The sequence below is a fragment of the Acanthopagrus latus genome, chromosome 3 (genome assembly GCF_904848185.1).
Source record: "Acanthopagrus latus isolate v.2019 chromosome 3, fAcaLat1.1, whole genome shotgun sequence".
Taxonomy (NCBI): domain Eukaryota; kingdom Metazoa; phylum Chordata; class Actinopteri; order Spariformes; family Sparidae; genus Acanthopagrus; species Acanthopagrus latus.
The window spans coordinates 6,402,601-6,421,425 of record NC_051041.1 but is presented as its reverse complement, the minus strand read 5'-3'; the positions used below and the strand labels follow the sequence as shown (position 1 = coordinate 6,421,425).

The window sequence follows — 18,825 nt, the reverse complement described above, 5'->3', positions numbered from 1 at the left end:
GCATTATATAACATTATATAACATTACATATATATATATACATTCACGATATTCACCAGTTAACAGTGTTCACACTTGAATATCAGTTTCAGATTTATTAATTTTTTGCTGCACGGTGGATTTCCTCACCATATGGCAGTGATGCAGAGCTGAGATAGAGAATGTGTCAACGCTTTACATGTCACTATTCTCCACCTCCGGCACACACACACACACACACACACACACACACACACACACCTGTCTGCTGTGTTCAGTATGTTACTGCTCGGAAGCATGTAGGATAAGAGACGCACAGCTGCTGTTACCAATCCCACAACATAATAACAGACATTACTTCTTGCCTCAACATATGGCTGTGAGTCAGAGCCAGGGGAGCTGTGCTATATGCCAACTCTGACATGTAGGACAGCGAACATCAGCACAACATTTGTTCATGTTTAACAAGGAGGCGGTGGTAGCCCGGAGTGTAGGCAAGCTGGTGTTTAAAATTTTCTGGGACCACCTACGCTTTGTCGGCTTTGTCGAGGAAGGCGAAGGAACAGAGCTCTAAACTAACTCCTGCCGCCGGAGTGCCATTCTGCAAGGCATTCGAACCAAAATAATCACAACATGCACAACAGTATAGGAGAGTGGAATTATGCACGATGAAATAAAGAATAAATAAGTGAAATAACATTGTTTTCTTTGCAAGAGAACACCACACAGCACCTTTGATGCCATAGTTATGTCACTTTGTCCTCTTTAAGTTTGGCGGCTAAAGGTAAGGTCAGTGAGGTTTAACAAATTAATTTTTATTAGAACTTTATGCAAAGTATTTGTCCTTTACACTTGTACTACTTCTTTAGAACTGAAATATCGACTCATTATCTCCTTTAATTTCTAACTGATACCTATTAATTTGTGCTGTTTGTGAGTAAAATTCAGTCTCATTCCCAGCTTGTCAAAAAGGCATGCTTTTGGATTGTAGGACGGAGTTGCCGCCATCCCAAAGTGTCATTTTTTGACGGGTTGGGAATGAGACTCAAATATCAACTTTTCTTACAAATGGCCCCTTTTAAATCAAGCCAACAGTAAAAGTCTATTTCTGGTCCACTGGGAAAATAAATCCCTTAGATGGCAACACAGTGTTGACTGACAGGGTGGTTAGTAGTCACAAACTGAGTTCTGATTTTTGGGGCATGAACTGTTCTTTTATCAGTCCACTTTTGTTTCTTGACAAATCAGTCCACTGATTGAAATATGCTGCTCTACAAGAATTAAGATCATACAGAAGGGCAACTCTGTGCAGGAAAGTTACAAATCATATTATGGGTGATCTAAATTCTTCCTAAAGGTGCAAAAAAGAAAGCAAAACATTAAAAAATCCGATTTATAGCATTTTTACCGGACAGCAGCAGCAGGATGCTTGGCGATAAGGCCGACCCAGGGGAGCAAAGCTAAGCTAACAGACGTGTCAACCAGAGGAGGCTGCAGCTCTATCAGTAACCTCTCCTGACACATAAAGGCCTCCTCCCGCCACGCTCAGGAATACTACCCTGTGTACACTGCTAAAGACGTTTCTGTGTCTCCTGAACGAGAGGAGAAGAAGGGAGGGGAAGAAAAGTGCAGAGAGAAAAGGAGAGAGGAAGACGGCGGTGAGCTGGGAGGAAGATGGGTGTTCCACTCTCCAGGCTCAGTTCTGCCTTAATGCTGATGTTTATTGGAACTGTCAGGGCCCAAAACCTCCCGCTGCACAACGGCACACACCCAGAGACGTATCCACACACACACACACACACACACACACACACCTAAACACTCTCACACAAGCACGCACATGCACCTCCGCACATATAAACACATCAATACTTGAACGCGAGAATGCATGTCTAATGTATACATATCTGGCTCTCACACACACACACACACACACTCGCTTGCATAGACACGGAGACAAAGGAAAACAGAGGACGGTGGCACACAGCAGAGACAACACTACTTCTCACGCCGGTGTACTGAGAGGAAACGAACGCCACTGGTCTAGAAAATAACAGTAAACACAGCCGGCCCTCGGTCAGCATTTCAATATGGATGAACACGGAACAGAAAGAACGAGGGAGATGAAGGTTGTGGGTTTGATTCATCTCCATGCATGATATTCAGCTGAGGGCGGAGCTTGTTTCTCTGGGTGCAATAAATCTAACCACATCTAAAGATGGAAAGAAAAAAAAAGATTGTTATCAGCATAAATGAATTACAGTTAATATTCATAACTGTGAGCTGTCGAGAAAAACAACAACATTTAGCGTTTATTTAATTACCAGCTCATAATTTATCCATTATCACAACTGCATGTCCTCTTATCCGTCTGCCATATTGCGCCCAACTTTCACACATTTATTTCAGCTTGAATTTGTCATATTCAATTATCGTGTTGGTAAATATTATTAGAGTCAGTTAGGGACGGAAATAGAAGCAATTATTCTTCATGATGCACTTGTTGTATATCACTAATTTTAAACGATATTCTCGCATTGTTTGTCGGACACCCATTTAATTCTGCTTACGGCGACGAAGATGAGTGATAATGACAAAGTTTGTTTTTTTAAAAAAAATAATTGTGCTATCTTGCAGTGTAAAAGAAAGAGAGAAAAAAATGGTGGATCTGTCTTTTCATCCAGATCGACACCAAAAGTTAATGGGGTCTATTCTGGGCCGAGACACATCCTCCATTAGTTTTGTGAAATCTGTTCAGTAGCATTTCTGTTATCATGTCTACAAACCAACAAACAAATGCCTACATTACCCACAATGCAACTTAGCCACTGACACTGACATCACAGGCAATTTATCAGATTACTCACAGCTTCTTTGTTTTCTCTTTGTTTTCATGACTGAATACACAAACTGACCTTAAAGGACAACACACTTTCATACTGTTTTACTTTGTTTAGAACCCTGCCACCTTTTTTGCTTCTAACAGTGTTCTGGGGACCATATTTTCCTCTCAGAACAGCTTGTTTATTCAGTTATTGGAAAAAATAAATATGTCTCAGTTTGTCTTATTGCCTCATTTATATTGTAAATATTAAAAGTCTGAGTTTGGATTTATTCTCAACCCTTTAACTCTATAACATATAGGTTTTTATAAAAAAGGCATCTTTTTTGTAATTTATGTGTGAAAACTCACACACACACACACACACACACACACAAACACACACACACACTGTTGTGACATGTACTACGTCTGCTTTTCTATACAGTAACATAAAAAATGCGACACAAGCTCCCACTGTGACTTTACATACATCATTTACAAACATAAAGCATTTTTCCTACCAGCTCCCCTCCTCCTCCTCCTCCTCCTCCTCCTCCTCCTCCTCCTCCTCCAGGGTGAAATCAGTACAGTCTCCCGTCCCAGAACCAATTTAACGCCTCTGCGTGGTGCAACATGTGCCTATCTGGTCAACTGCTACTTGCCATCAGCCAGCTTGTCTCCTCCATTATACACAAAAGTCATAGAAACACCTAAATATATATGCAAATGGCTCAATTTAGACCTGTGACATTCATGGATACACACAGCGCACCGCATGGAAAATACAGTATAAGACAATGTAGACGCATGCCTTCAGGCAAAGACACTGACACACACGCAGAAATACACACTCCGAATATGTACAACATAAACACACACACGCATGCCGACACTCATGAGCATGCAGGCCTCGTTTTCCAGCTTTGATCCTAACTGCTCGACATCCGAACGCTCCATGAATAAACCAATAAACAGCAGAAGAGAGAGGGGGTAATAAAACGGACGAGAGAGGGGGGAGGCGGCGGGAGAGCGAGGAAGAGGAGCTGTAGAGAGAGAGAGAGAGAGAGAGAGAGAAGAGGGAGGTGAAGCAGCGAGTGTGAGCAGTGAGAGAGATGTTGAGGAGAGGAGCCCTGACATCACTCGTCTCCGTCGGTTTTCGGAGCCGAGACAGCTGGACAGACTGCTTATGCAGCAATACCCTTCTGTGTCGGACTCTCTTCTCTTTTCTCCCAAAACACACACACACACACACACACACACACACCGTCTGCTGTCTGCTTCTCCCCCCTCTCACCCCACAACCCATCCTCCTCCTCTTCCTCCTCCTCCTCCTTGCTTATCCACACCTCGTCCACCTCCTTTAAAAATGCCTCTCGCTTCCCTTCTCTATTCCCAACTTGTCCTGTCTACTGTTTGCCTGTCTCCCTCTTCTCCTCCTCTCTCCCCCGCCCCCACCTCTCCTCCTCACCCCTTCTATTTACACTCTCGTTCCCCTTTCCCCTCTTCACTCAATCTCACCTCTGTCTCGGCATCTCCCTGTTCTCTCATATTCCCTCTTCACCCCTCTCTCCTCCCTTGTTTTTCCTGTCTTATTGACTCCCCTCCTCTCCCTCCCCCTGCTGCTCTCCCCCCTCCTCAAACCCACCCACCCGCAGCACCTCTCGTCTGACTCGACTCTCTTTTTCATCCGCAGTAGATGTCTCTCTTCCTGCTCTCGGAAGAGAAGGAGGATGAGGAGGGAGCCCCGGTGGCCCCGCTGCACCATTCCTCCATCTGTAGGAAGAGTGGAGGGAAAAAATCCACTCACACACACAAAGACACTCAAGTCACCTTTCATTACACACACTGTGATGTCCTCTGGTTGATTTACATCCCCACAGTGCATGCTGGGTAGGAAAGTGGTTGATAAAATTGCCAAAATAAGAAATAAATAAACGTACCTCATATTGAAAAAAAAGGTTTGCATTAATTAATCAGCCTCTGTATGTTTATTTTGTGTTAACTCAACTACTCATTTATTTTCCCTTATAATTTTCCGTTGTATTTATTAATTAATTCACCTCAACAAGTATTTATGTATTCTTGTTATACATTTCTTACACTTTTGCTTTATTGTCACATTATTCAAACTGTTTTTAGATTTTTTTATGTAATTTTTAGTGGATATTATGGCATAATTGTTTATTTATGGAGACAAATTTGAAGAAATTCCCTCAAGGCATCCCTGAGATATGACTTTTCATGAGAATGGGACGCTGTGAGGTCACAGTGACTTTGACCTTTGCCAGCAACATCTACAGCTCATCCTCGAGTCCAAGTGGAATTTAGTGCCAAATGTGAAGAATTATTTCCCTTACTGTGACCATTTCCTAACACACATTAACCATCTGTTTATTTTAGTAACTGTAACGATGAATGGACACCTCTCCTTCTTTTGTTGCTTCTTCTACAACTCTACTGAATGGCATGTGTGCATATTCCTGTCTGTTTTGGGTTTTTTTTCGTTCTGTCTTTACTTTTTAATTCTCATGTAAAGCACACTGGATGTTCCCTTGTGCAGTCTGCCTCGCCTCCCTCCCTGCCTGAACTCGTCCATCTGGACAGCCACGGGTCACAACTGTGACCCGCAATCTGGGAATTTCTCGCACCTGCCTCAGAATGGAAATCAGTTTAGGTTTCGACGCAGCGCATCTAAAAGTAAACTCATGAAACACAGCGGTGGATGTCACAGAGCAGTCGACTTCTCCGTTAGTTGAACTATGAGACGATCACCCCCAAAAAAAACTTTCTGCACTTCTTCAAAGCTGCTTAGCTTAGTTTTTTATTTGGGGGAGGGAATCTGAAAGTGTTTCAGATGTGGAGAAAGTTAGTGAGAGTCTGTAGTGAGTGAGGTGTTCTGAGAGGGAGGACTGAATGCTTGAACACGACTTGGAAAAGCAGCTGCAGCATTCGTGTTTGGGCGTGCAACACTTCCCCTCCCACCTTTCCCACAAATACAAAGGATATTTCTGGTACACTATCAGTTTACTTTGGCTTTGTGTGTCTGTGTGTGTGTGTGTTGTTGTTGTTTTTTTTTTCTTTCTCTCTCACTGGATAAGGGCAGATATTTAAATAAAATTACCAACAATTTGCAAATGAAGCAGGTTTCATTCCGAGGTGAGATATCCAGCATTTGAATAAAAGTCCTGGCTGCTATTCTCAAAAATAATTGCTTGCATAAGAGTAAACCACATTATGTGACACACTTTTGGAGTCGTGAGTAGAGCTGATACCATTTCCTCCATGAAGTTATTTTATTACTCGAATGAAGAAAAAAAAATCAGGCGGCGTATTTCATTTGTTTTTCTTTATGTGGTCTTGTTTTAAAATAAAAAGGATTTAACAGTTTTACATATTTAATATTTTCTAACCACAAGTCATCGTCCTTGGAAAACAGCGAGCTGATCGCGATTCTGATCCGCTGGTTTTTGTACACTCAGCTAAATCTGCCGCCTTGAGCTTCTGACGCTTTCCTCCTCCTCTCTGAAGATTTTCTACCCTGTCAGATCTCAGGGTAGAAGATGACCTTGGGTTTGTCATTGAAATCTGCTTACAAAGTCAGGCGGATACAATGGATTTTACTGGTGGCTGCTGCTGCTGCTGCTTAGTGGACCAACCATGCTGCCGCTGACCTTCAGAAGTCTTGTGACTGTCCTCTCCAAGAAAAATGACAGCATCAGTAGAAGATGTGCATGGCTGGTCAAAAGAGTAAAAGTCAACAAGCTGAGGGAACGTCTCGCTTGAGTTTCACACCACTGCCGTTTCCCATGGTTTGACTCGAGGAACGTCTTCTGGTTGTGCAGTGTTTGTTTTTGTGTCCGACCTCTGAAAGCTATCACAGGGAGGTTCCATTGGTCTGTGGATGTCTGACAGCCCCTTCAGACAAATGATGACAACTGTGAAACAAATTAAACTTTGTTTCCAGCCTGTACCGGACCACCAGACTTCAGAGCAACTTTTTTTTATTATTTCAAACCTGGATATTTCAGAATATCTGGCGACAGACATAAAGAAAACCTATGAACTACTGAGAAAATGCTTCTATATGACTCGTAGGTCTTATAGAAGCATCAACACTTAATTGAGATTGTTTCTTAACAATGTTCCTCATAATACGTTTAACTAGAAAAAAGCTGAAATAAACATGGATCACAAAGAAATCCCAATATTTAGGATACAATAAATACTATTTCATTTACAATAACCTTAAAAACAAGTAACAAATTACATTTCCCTTGTTGCTTCATCACACTCACTCTCTAAACAATAATCAATATTTTTGATTATAAGTGATTAACTCACAGATAATTTACCTTGGAACTCTTCAGCTCCTCTCATGTTTACAAAAAGTTTTAAATTCCTCCGACTCTTTGGATTCGACGGCCCACAAAGTCCCGACTTTGACTCATTGTGTTTGCTTCGCTCTCTCAGCTCTAATGGGCCTCACCTTCTGGACTACCTGCCAAGCACCAAGTGGCAAACAACATTAGCAAATAGCCGGTAAACAATTAGCCCTTTCACACTGGGCAAAAAAAAAAACAACAACAACAACAACAACCACCATCACCCACTATAACATCTGGCTTTCGTCTTCAACGTGAATCTGCATTTACTCCCATGTTAAATGACTCCGCAGTAGTCTGAGGTTATTGGCTCCGACTCAGATCTGCTGTGAAGACACAACATGCTGTAGTGGTGGACTGAGATGTTTGAGGGGGACAGGCACACAAAATGGAGAGGGTGCCAGTACACAGAAAGTGGTGATACATTAATAGTGGGGAAAAAGGGGGGAACATGGGTGCAGCCAGGTGGACCTTTGCTGGCTCGTTTATACTTTCCTATTCGCCTCCGTCATGCAGTGCCCGACCAGCGCTGAGTTTGAACGAAAGACTGACGTAAAATGAATTGAAAAAGTCACCACGGCAAAGTGGCTTCCTGCCTGATCAGCGCTGTGCTTGTGCAGCTCTCAACAGAGATGAGAAAGAAGCAAGATGTCCCACTGTAAGGGGGTCGACTCCATCTTTACAAGCCTGAATATTCACAAAGGTGTCATGAAGATGGTAACAGCGAAAGAATCTGACATTTCCCTCAGGAGTTGGTGGAGACCAAAAGCAGAGCTAGAATGCGACTACTAGACTTGTATTTACCAACATGAATGCAAATGAATGCTACTGTTGGTTCACCCGTTTGTTCGCCATATCAACTTAAAAGGTATCACATGCAAGAGTTGTGTTGACAGCTTCTTTCAGCTCCCAAATGTGGAGCATCAGTATCAGTTAATGCGGATTTTAATGAATTGTGCTGTATTGCTTGATCACCGTAGAGGCAACAGCTAACAGAAATGTCTGAAATGAAAATGGAAATGAGAGAAATATACAGCAGGCAGCTGGTGATAAAAAAAGGACTCTCACAGTAGCTTTATGGGTCCTCCTGCTCCGCCTCATGTTAAACTCCACACCGACCGTCTTCATGTAAATCGGTTCCGACACGCCAATCTTTGGCCCCATGTCACCGACTCGTGCTGTATGTGAGGTTATGCTGACATAAGGGGGGAAGGCATTACCTTTACGCTACGCATTGTCCAACTCTATTATGTAAATAGCTTGCTCCTTTCTTCGCCACAGCTCCGGACGTCAGCATGTGTGTGTGAGAGAGCACATGGCTGCAGGCCGGGCCGCTATATATTCGCATTTACATTTTATCTTGTCATTTTGGATTTGTCATAAATGCACCTGCAGATGAGTTGTTCCCGCACCGCCGCCGCCGCAGCACGTGTTGTTTGGCCGGAGCGTAATTTCGGCGAGCACGCAAGGACGTTTGGAATGATTACGGGAGACGAAGGACATAAACAGTGGCTCAACATATTGATGGCTCCCACTGGAGACATGTGTGCCATATGCCACACTACCGCACCTGATTAACCACTCCTACAGCTGATTAACTACTCCCTCCTTTTTTTTTGTTTTGTCCCGCCTAATGTCGTTTTTGTTGTCTCATTCAGGACACAAAGTCCCCAGCTCAGGTAGGATTTCTGTCGTGTCCCTCACTTTCTTTCCTTTCACCGCAGTGCGAAGACGTCCGTGCAGCTGCGGGAATTTTTAATGAAGGCAGCTTTGGATAATACGGCCTCACCCAGGGGACCGCTTGTTTGGAAATAATTATCTCTTACAGCTGGCGGAGAGAGGGAGACAGTAAAAAGAAAGAGAGGGGGGAAAAAGGGGAAAAGACGAGTGGCGCAGGGAGAAGAGACACAAAGAAGGGAACGAAAGGTGTCTTTATCTGACTGTGGAGCTGCGACTCCGCTCTGCACAGTTATTAATACCCAGTATTTACCGTGAGCAACTACATCCACTCGTTTTTTTTTGTTGTTTTTTTTTCTCCCCCTCTGCTCCTGAGTTTAAAAGCTTTAATGGAAGTAGAGCATGGCTAAATTCAGCCGCATCCGAGCACAAAACGATGGGATGATGAACAAAAAACAATCACAGAAGGAGGATTTGGGATTAAATTAGAAAACGCCGCAGTTGTGTGTCGACAAGCCGAATAGGTTTTATCTTGATGCGGCCTTTCTGCGCAGCTGCTTATTATATTTAACCCTCCTGACTTCTGCGCGAGTGATAGCACGCTACATTTGCTTTATCTATCGTCAGTTGCCAAATACAAATACAGCCACAGCACGCTGCATCAGTCCCCCGCTGCTGTCGCCTGTTCCCTAAATCATCCACGCGCACGTATACACACACTCATGTAAACGCACACTGATGCAATCGCACGCCAATACCCAGACATGTTCCCGCCCTTCCCCTCTTTACATTCTATTTCCTTCAACCCTGTTTTTTTTCCAGTTTTCTCTTTCATCTTTACTTCCTCCTTCGCTTTTTCCGTGGGCCCCGTCCGTCCGACTTTTTTTTCCGGGAACCTTATAATGCTGATAAAGCCAATAAAGAGCCTTCCGGTGAGACGGGTCAATGCTACGGTTTCATCTGTGCACAAAAGACACCTTCAAACGCAGAGAGGGGAGGTCAGAGGGGGAGGAGGGGGGAAAGGCAGAGGAGGTGGGGTGGAGGGAAAGGAGGTTGAGGAGAATATTGAAGGAAAGGATGAGTGATAACAAGCGATAAAGCCAAGGACGGGAGGGGGGGAAGACAAAATGGCAGGACAACGGGAGCAGGTGGATAAAGACGTGATTATGATAAACCAACAGCATGTGTACACAAGGCTCGCTCTCCCCCTCGCTCTCCCCCACCGGTGCATCATCTCTTCGCTGTGACCGGCCACTAATTTATGACATGATAGCGTCGGCCGTGTGCCTGAGAGGCGCACATAAATCTAACCTCATCACTGTTAAACACAAGGGCACGCCAAGGAGACCGCCTTCAATACACTGCAAAAAAAAAAAAAAAAAAAAATGTCCTCCTCAACAAGTCATTTCATCTGATGTCTGGAGATCTGGTGTTTCTCCAGACTAATGATGAATTCTGCCAGCGGGTCGGTGGGAAATGTACTTATTCCCAGCTCGGTTTCTGTTTTCTTTTATGGTTTTGTTTTCTGTTAGAAGTGTGTCAGCATCTTTAAAGAATCCTCTAATGATCATCCACTAATGAAAGTGACACCTCATTAAAATGATTTATCCATGAATTTCTTTCTTTCTTTCTTTCTTTCTTTCTGAAACAATCAGTCATTCAGTGTTTTTCAAGCAAATTAAGACAGATTTTCTGGTTTGAGGATTTGATAATTACATTCATATCAGTCATATATGATTGACTTAATATTTTGTTGTTGTGTTTGGGACATTTTGTCCTTGCGTATGTCACCTTGGGCTATAAAGGGAAATTATAATGAGTATTCTTTTCTACTTTTTGGCGTTTTACAAACAAACAAATTGGTTAATCAGGAAAATAATTGACATGCTAATCAATAATGAAAATAATCATCAGTTCCAGTTAGTTCTTGGTGATAAAAACGTCGATATGTTCCAGCAACGGACGCTTCATCAATAGCAATAAGAGAACTATCCACCATTCAGCACAGCACCAACATGCCCTCAGTCATCACAGTGATAGGTGAGAAGCCCGCCAAGTCAGTGACCGCAGTTCATAACTGTGTTTCAAGATTTGTAAGTGTGAAACTACTGGATGTTTTGACGAGGGACCGCAGTGTTTCAACATTCATAAGCATGACGTTACTTGTTATTCCACAGGAGACCTCGGGGGAATTTCAAGCCATGTTCAGGGCATCACAAATATATTTGTTACGAGAAGTTGGGACGTCTTCAACCTCAACTTTTGTGGCAACATTTGCAGGTGTTTTAAGCCACAACATTATCTTTACCTAAACTTTACCAAGTGGTTTTTGTTCCTAAACCTAACTGGCATGTAAGCAAATCATTGCCAGAAGATAAAATTGATTATTTGACCTAAAGCAACAAAAAGCTGCAACAAAAGTTTCAACATATCCTTGGTTTGCAGAACTACACCACCAACGTTCAAGTAAGGAGGTTAAAATCCACCTTTTATCTTCTGTTTCATTAAATAAATGATTATTTATATTGACTGAAATGAAGTATTTTATCGTGGTACATTTTTCAGCCGTATCTCCCAGCCTCAGACGCAGTCTGTGATGCAAAGGCAGGACATCTGATTAGGTCGCTCAAAAGGAAGGACCTTTTTTTGCACTACAGAGACCTGGATAAGAAGGATATCTGATAGGAAGAAGAAACAGAAGGACTCAGGTCAGAAAATAAAATCTGTCTTTAATGCCAGGATGTTTTTTGACCTAAGAGGCATAAAGACGGACAGGGACACCAGAGGGAGATGGCACAACATTGGCACGCTGAGATAAATAGGTAAATAAACAGACACTTAAGAAAAAAAAAGACGAAGCGAGGCTCTTTGACAGACAGGAACACAGCGGCACCAAGGTTACACGGTCTTGGCAAGGCATTGAGATCAGACCAAGGAGGGGAAGACAAAGTGGATTATGGGAACGGGAGAGATCAGTTGGCCCGATAAGCTTATTGTCCTCCCCTTCAGCGCGGAACGCCCTGCGCCGCAGCAGGAAACCGACAAAGGCAAAGCCAGAGGCGCTACACTCCGGCGCACGGCATCATATCACAAGGAATTATTGATTCATCTACATAAACACGGAGGCATCGCACAAATATGCAATCACACCGCGCGCCGGCACGAACACACGACCCCGCAAAGTCATTCGCAGTCGATCCGGTATGTTGCAGAGACGGTGTGCAACACCACCACAGGCATCAGTGAGGCCCATGCTATCAAAAAAGAAGCCTTCCACTATAGGCTCAGGGTGATTATCAGCACCATCATACTACTTGAAGGGGGCTCACAATCTCATGCGTACGCCTATATGATCCCCCCCCCTTGTTCCCTTTTTCCCATGATGCCATTGTATCTTCCTGCCAGCGGCTCTTGTCTATATGTTCTCCTCGCTGCGGATAATCAAAGCCTGCACTGTACCCTGTGTAATTAAATTTGCACATTAATCACTCACATACTTCTACACACGTACACGCGAACACACATATAAATGCACATGTTCTTTGTCTCACACACACACACACACACACACACACACACTTCCTCCTCCTCCCTCCCTCAGCCAGTCTACTGTCTCCAGAAGACGTTGGCTTAATTTAGGGGCCCCCTAATGAAAAATGCCGCGCTGCTACATGAACGCATGCGGATTACAATTCTGAACAATCAACCGGCGTTTGCAAGAAAAAGGCTCCCAGGGGGCGCACCTCATCCCATCTAATGCAATTTCTTAGATGTTCAAGCGATAAATAAATAAATAAACTCCTCTCTGCGTGCGCCGTAATTAATTTAGAGCGGTGAAAATGAAATTAGGGCTGGATCGCGGGCACACGCAGGGGTGGGGGGGGTTTGCACTTCGCATCGGGATGACGAAAGAAAAGATGGGATGCGTTCGGTGGAATTTCATGTAACGCGGGCATGTAGTCGTGTAGGCGTCAGAGAGCACGTGAGAGGGTGAGGAAAGAAGTCATTGCTCGTACTCAGAACTTCTAAAACTGCGTAGCTCCGGCAGTCCGGACCCTGGCAGATCCAATACGCAGGACCTGTATTTTTGCAAACAGGAAGTCACGCACCCACGCAGCCAAAACGGTAATAGAGCCAGAAACGCAACGGACTACATCCAGCGGAATCTAAGAGTACCTCTTCCTCTGTATCTGACCCAAACTACTGCAATAAAGTCATTCTGCAGGTATTCATAACAGTATTTTAGAGATTATAACTTTTAATGCTGCCATGAATGTGTAGAAAGAAGGACGCCTTCATGGGCTTCACAGGCTACCGTACAAAAACACAACTTTACGACTTGAATCAGTGATTTTGGTGAGGAAGGCCACAAGAACGCTTCAGACAAACTGCTTTCCGTCAAAGGAAAGGACAAAAAACTTTTTACCAGCATTTTCTGATGATTGCATGTATGTTATATTAATGATTTAAAGAGAATGTGCTCCTACAGGAGGTATTTTCTAAGTGTAAAGCAGAAGCAGTAATGTTGGTTGTCAAGTTGCGGTCGCAGCTATTATGCGTGATCTGATTTTTCACTGTCACATTTTCATTTCCCCAGACGTTCACAGCTGGCAGCCGCGGCGCTGGAGCTAAGCTAATTTTCACTTGCTTATTAGAATGCTTCCTTACCGCCGTTTAATAAAAGCAGTGAGGTTCAAGGCCGTGTTTTACAGTGTCGTGGTTTGGAGCTTAATTTCCCCGCGTGACGTCCGCTTGCCTTTCATACAAGAGTGCCTATCAGCGTCGGCATCATGCAGAAAAAGCCCTCGCCGATGATTTTCCGTTTGATTTACCACAGCTGATTGATGGTGTCGCCCCAAACGAGAGGGAAAATGAAAAATGTGTTTGGGGTTTTCTTTTTTTTTTCTTCCTCGACCGTCGGGAGGAAGAGAGACGAAAACTCATCGGCAGACAAACACGTTATCATCTCTTTGTATGTCATACAAGCGCTCGCTCACTCGAAACAATCCAGAGAACACACACACACACACACACACACAAGTAATCTGTCTTCTTCTCTGGATCAGACACACACACACACACACACACCTACGTGTGTTATGCTGCAGTCTTAACGGATGGACCGAGAGGAGGGCCTCATTTGCCAAAGTGTCGGTGCTGGACCGATTGCGGCGGGGTGATGAATGGCTGATGGAGGCTCAGCAGGGGTGCAGAGGAAACAATTAGTGCCATGTTGATCTCTCCTCTTCTCCTCCGCCCTGCATCCATCCCTCATTCCCCCCGTTCTCTTCCTCTGATTCTCTCGAGCGTTCTCCCAGTCAATCACTGTCTCCCTCTCCTCCGTCCCATCAGCCGGACCTGGTTACTGTCTCGCTCTCTCTCGCTCCCTTTTGCACCTTATCGCCATTAGTATTAATATGCATCTTTGGGGGAAGAGGCATAAATGAATAAAGATGGAAAAGGGGAGCAGGCGGATGAGGGTACGGCGGGAGGACAATGAAGTGCTTCGTTCGCATTATGCCAACATCATTAATGTTTGCTGCTGTCGGAGTGAGGGAGTGGCGACAGGTGATGAATAAATAGACCCAAATTAACAGGTGAAGGAGGGGGGAGGGGCGTGTTGCAGTTTCGGAAGCTTTGATGGATGTTCAAGGTTGTAATTTCCACTGGGGATGGGGAGGACGTGCCCTCATTACTTTTCAAAATCCTATTTTTGCACACCGCCCCATTAGAAGAGCCAGTCGCCAATTTGGCATCATGCTTCGAGAAAAGTGTTGGACTCAAAAGAAGTATCAAAAGCATGAAATCATGAAAGAAATCATCTTTTTAATTCTACACAGTCTTAATACTTGGAAAAACCTTGGGCCTACATTACCCACAATGCAACTCAACCATCAACAGCTGGTTTTTGTTTTACTCAAGTAACCTTGCACCAAGTTTAAGTCTTTGTGGACAGTGTGAAAAGTTTGAGTTCAGGCTAAAGCGAATTAAATTATCGTAACTTTATTTTGAATTTTTGATGTGAAAATGTCACCGTGTTTCCTTCATCTGCTTCATGAGTGTCGACATGAAAACTGAACGCGCAGTCATTGTCCTTGTTGATGCAATATCTGTAAGCCTATTCTCTCTATTAAATGTTATTGTGATTGAGTTGTTTTTGAATGTTCAACACCATCAAACAAGCTCTTCCTCATTATCATTTTTAAAAAAAATGAAAACTCAAATGACAGGTAGTAACAAAAATTATGAACAATTATTTTACAGCCCTGTCAGTCAAAATGATGAATAATGAAGAAGTGCGAGGAGGCTTCTGCTTCGTGCTGCTTCCTCTCGACCCACAACTCTTTCTTTTTCAACTCTTTCTTTTTTTCTTTTTCTCCACAAAGCAACAGAATTCCCCAAGACTCATTTTACCGCAAGTTTTGCCACTTTAGCAACACAGAGGTCTCCCCATTTCTTTAAGGTTGTTAGAGGAAGACTGCATTATTTCAGGGCTTAACCCACAGACACCGACGCTGAACATCAGAAACATATTTAAGGTTTTGTCATATTTTCATCAGAATGAAAAATCTGAACTCGTTATATGTTATTTGCTATAAAAGAATAGAGCATGTATGTGGTTGAAGAACCTCTGCCTCCATTACATCACCTCTACTCCTGAGAATGAAACCTATATCCTTGTGCGTACATGCATGTGTAATTGTGTGTGTGAGTGTGTGTGTGTGTGTGTGTGTGTGTGTGTGTGTGCAGGACACCTCGTATTAAGTGTGTCTGTCCCCACAACGAGGTCAGGCTGATGAATGGCCACTCCTCCCTAAAGTCCTGGGCAGGACCAATCTGTTTATGTCACCCCACCACTCAACAACAAGGTGTGTGTGTGTGTGTGTGTGTGTGTGTGTGTGTGTGTGTGTGTGTGTGCTTGTACAGTAGAATACACACATCTGCTTCACATGCATTCACTCACCTCGCGTCCCCTTTGTGGATGCATCAGCGTTGTGTATAATAAGACGAGCGCGTGTCGTACGCTCCCTCGTGTGTCAACCTGTGGACGACAGCCGCAGCAGGTGTCAGGAACATCCGGCTTTGTAGTGACAGAGCGCAGGCAGATGAATCGCTCACACCGAGTCACCGATCATCACGACAAATAGGTCACGACATAAACAGGGTAAGAGGAGGGAGGGCTGGGGGCAGCTGAGACCGTCCCCGTGACTTAAAATTTAAAAACTCTAAAAACTCTGTAAGTGGCCATTAATGCCCGTGTGTGCTTTTAATTTTTCACGGAGGCGAGGCTGTTGGCGAAACTTCGCTCACTCAGCGCTCAATCACGCAAATTTGTAATTGGATTTCTGACTCGTGTGAACACTTCTGGTCTCATATTCAGAACAAACCGCCCCTCTTAACTGAAATGTCTGCGTATTTATACCAGTTATACGCAACGTGCGGCCATTTATGAGCATTTATTTCCCTGCTCAAGTGTCCTTGAACTCAAATACTGACTCATTGTTTTGTAAATTGCCCTAAATAAGATCCTCCATCAAAGTCTAATTGTCGAGGGTTGGGGGGATGAGAATGAAAGTCAGATTAGCTTGACCTCTGCGTCTCTACCTTCCAACCACTCTATTTTAACATCAGTCCAAGTCCTCTTCTTAGCACTTAGCATTTCATTCTCACTTTCTAACATTCTGCTTATATACAAGAGATCAGCTGCTTGAAAATGAGGGGAAATTAAAAAATATATAAATATGAGGGGGTTTTAATTACCTTCAGTTAAAGTCCTGCAGAGATGTTGTTTCGGTGCAACTTAACTATAATCCTGAAACTGTTAAAGGGGCTCTACGTTTCACTTTGTAGCAATTTACATGTATCATTCACTTTTTTACTGGCCGTATGTGAGCAGATTATAAAGCAAGACTTTCTTCGCCACTCTCTTTGCTGCCTATGCTGCTGAACAGCTGAGAAGGACTCTGGGCAGATTTTAAAAATCTGTGACAGTTTGAAGGATGTGACTTTATGGCTTCGTTAAATCTCTAAATATTTTGTAGAACACATAACATAGGAGCTAAAAGAACACATGGGCTGAAGTCCACGCTATGGACTGAGAACGTCATACATATTGTGAAGTGTTCGCCGTCATCATGTTAAGTCTTTCGGGGCCCGAGGACTAGAGCAATTAATGCATATTTATTCCCTCTACAGCGTGTACTTCTACACACGTCTGTGAATATGATCTCTAACATGACTCAATTAAAAATCCTAGTTAAGTAATTGTTTTAAACATTCATGATAAGTTCTACGTCAAGTCGAGTAATTCGTGGGTAATTAAAACAGAATCTCTGGACAGCTGCAGGAAGTCGCTTGTGATGCCTTGTGGACTCCGACAGTCCTCACTGAGCAGTTTGGGGTTCAGTATCTTGCCCAAGGACACCTTGACATGCAGACCAGGGGAACTGAACCAGCGACCGTTTGATAACAAGAGGCTGGCTCTAACCCAGGGCCACAGCCGCCCTCTCGTTTGTGAGGCACATCTTCGTAAATCTTATGTCATCATTAGATCAGCGAGGATTGTCTACATCAGCAACATGTGTCAGCCCAAGTTTAATGAACAGCAGAACATCAAACTGAACATTAACTTTCATGAAGGCAGGACTGCTGAATTATAATATATTTGCTTTAGTAATGTGTACATAGTAAAAATGGCAAACTGAGGGTAAATTTTATTCTCAAACACTAATTATCCGTTTTGGGAAGTCGACCTTGGCGCTGTAAATATTTGATACAAAGCTTAATAAACATGCATACATCACTAAATATAAAATATCTTTGAATATCAGAGCGCTGTATATTCATGAGGTGTTTTTTTTTTTGTTTTGTTTTTTTTTCCACAGTTCAATGTCACTGCGCTCTCGGAGAAACCAAACAGATCCTTCCAGAGGCACTTAAGACGCTGTGGTTTTCAGGTTATTACCATAATCTTTGTTAAATGTTTTAATATGACATGGACGATATAAAAATTGGAAGTAGGTTAAAGAAAGAGATGGAGAGACAGAGCGAAAGACAGAGAGAGAGAAGAAAGAGAGAGAGAGAGAGAGAGAAAGCGCCGCCATAATGAGAATCATGCCCTAATTCATTTCACTCAGGTAGTTAATTCAATGCGATTCACCACACTCACACACTTATCTGAAGTGCTTTAGAGGAATATGGCAGATATAAAATCTCATTCCACTGACAGAGTGAAAACGCAGAGACAAAAGAAGGCAGAAGCAAAGAAGTTCTGAAAAAAAAGAAGAAGAATAGGGGGGAAAAATACATTTTGAAGCTTCGTTTTCTAAAAACCGCGGTCGTCTTATTGCGCAAATTACTTTTCATTTTCATTCTTGTGGCGTACAGTAACCCGCCGATTGAAGGTCTCCGTGTCACCCGTTTTAGTTTCACTCGCACAACATCAGACGAGGGATTGTCTGTCATGGAGAAGCACAAATAAACGCCGGCACACACAGCTGTGCAGCCCTCTCTATCACCGTCTGACAGATTCTTGATGTTTGTCTTTGTCAGACTCAGTGGATTAGAAACACTGGACTTACCACTCGGAGTCGTTTGACAACCTCGCCGGATGGATAGAAGAGGTCAGAGTGGTTTTCAAGAAACGTGCACTAAAAAAAAAAACAAACTCTTATGTTTGTTTTTGAAGCAGCTTTCGATGATATTAACACATTCTGATGAACGTGAGCAACAAGACCGAATATAACCAGTTATGCTACGACAGGGTTTTTTTAGAAATATCTGCTGCTGTGGCACAATGTCACGGCAGTGGCGTGGCAATTTAATCCCAACTTAAATCCCAAAAGCTCACAATGACTTTACTTTAGGAGGACAGAACACAGCAGGGTGGAAAGTTAAAATTTTTTTCAGGGCATTTGACAACATTTTCTTTTTTACGCTCCTCATTTGCTCCTAAGAATTTTC

General features: G+C 43.3%; 1 long non-coding RNA gene across 1 annotated transcript in view; it reads right to left on the bottom strand.

The window, feature by feature from the left end:
- Positions 1 to 6,148: 6,148 nt before the first annotated feature.
- LOC119016767 overlaps positions 6,149 to 18,825 on the bottom strand; it is a 52,880-nt gene continuing 40,203 nt past the window's right edge. Inside the window, exons 3-5 of the long non-coding RNA XR_005074251.1 lie at positions 15,827 to 15,904; positions 7,156 to 7,301; positions 6,149 to 6,738 (exon numbers count right to left, since the gene is read on the bottom strand). This is a non-coding gene — a long non-coding RNA (uncharacterized LOC119016767). The remainder of the gene's footprint in view (positions 6,739 to 7,155; positions 7,302 to 15,826; positions 15,905 to 18,825) is intronic.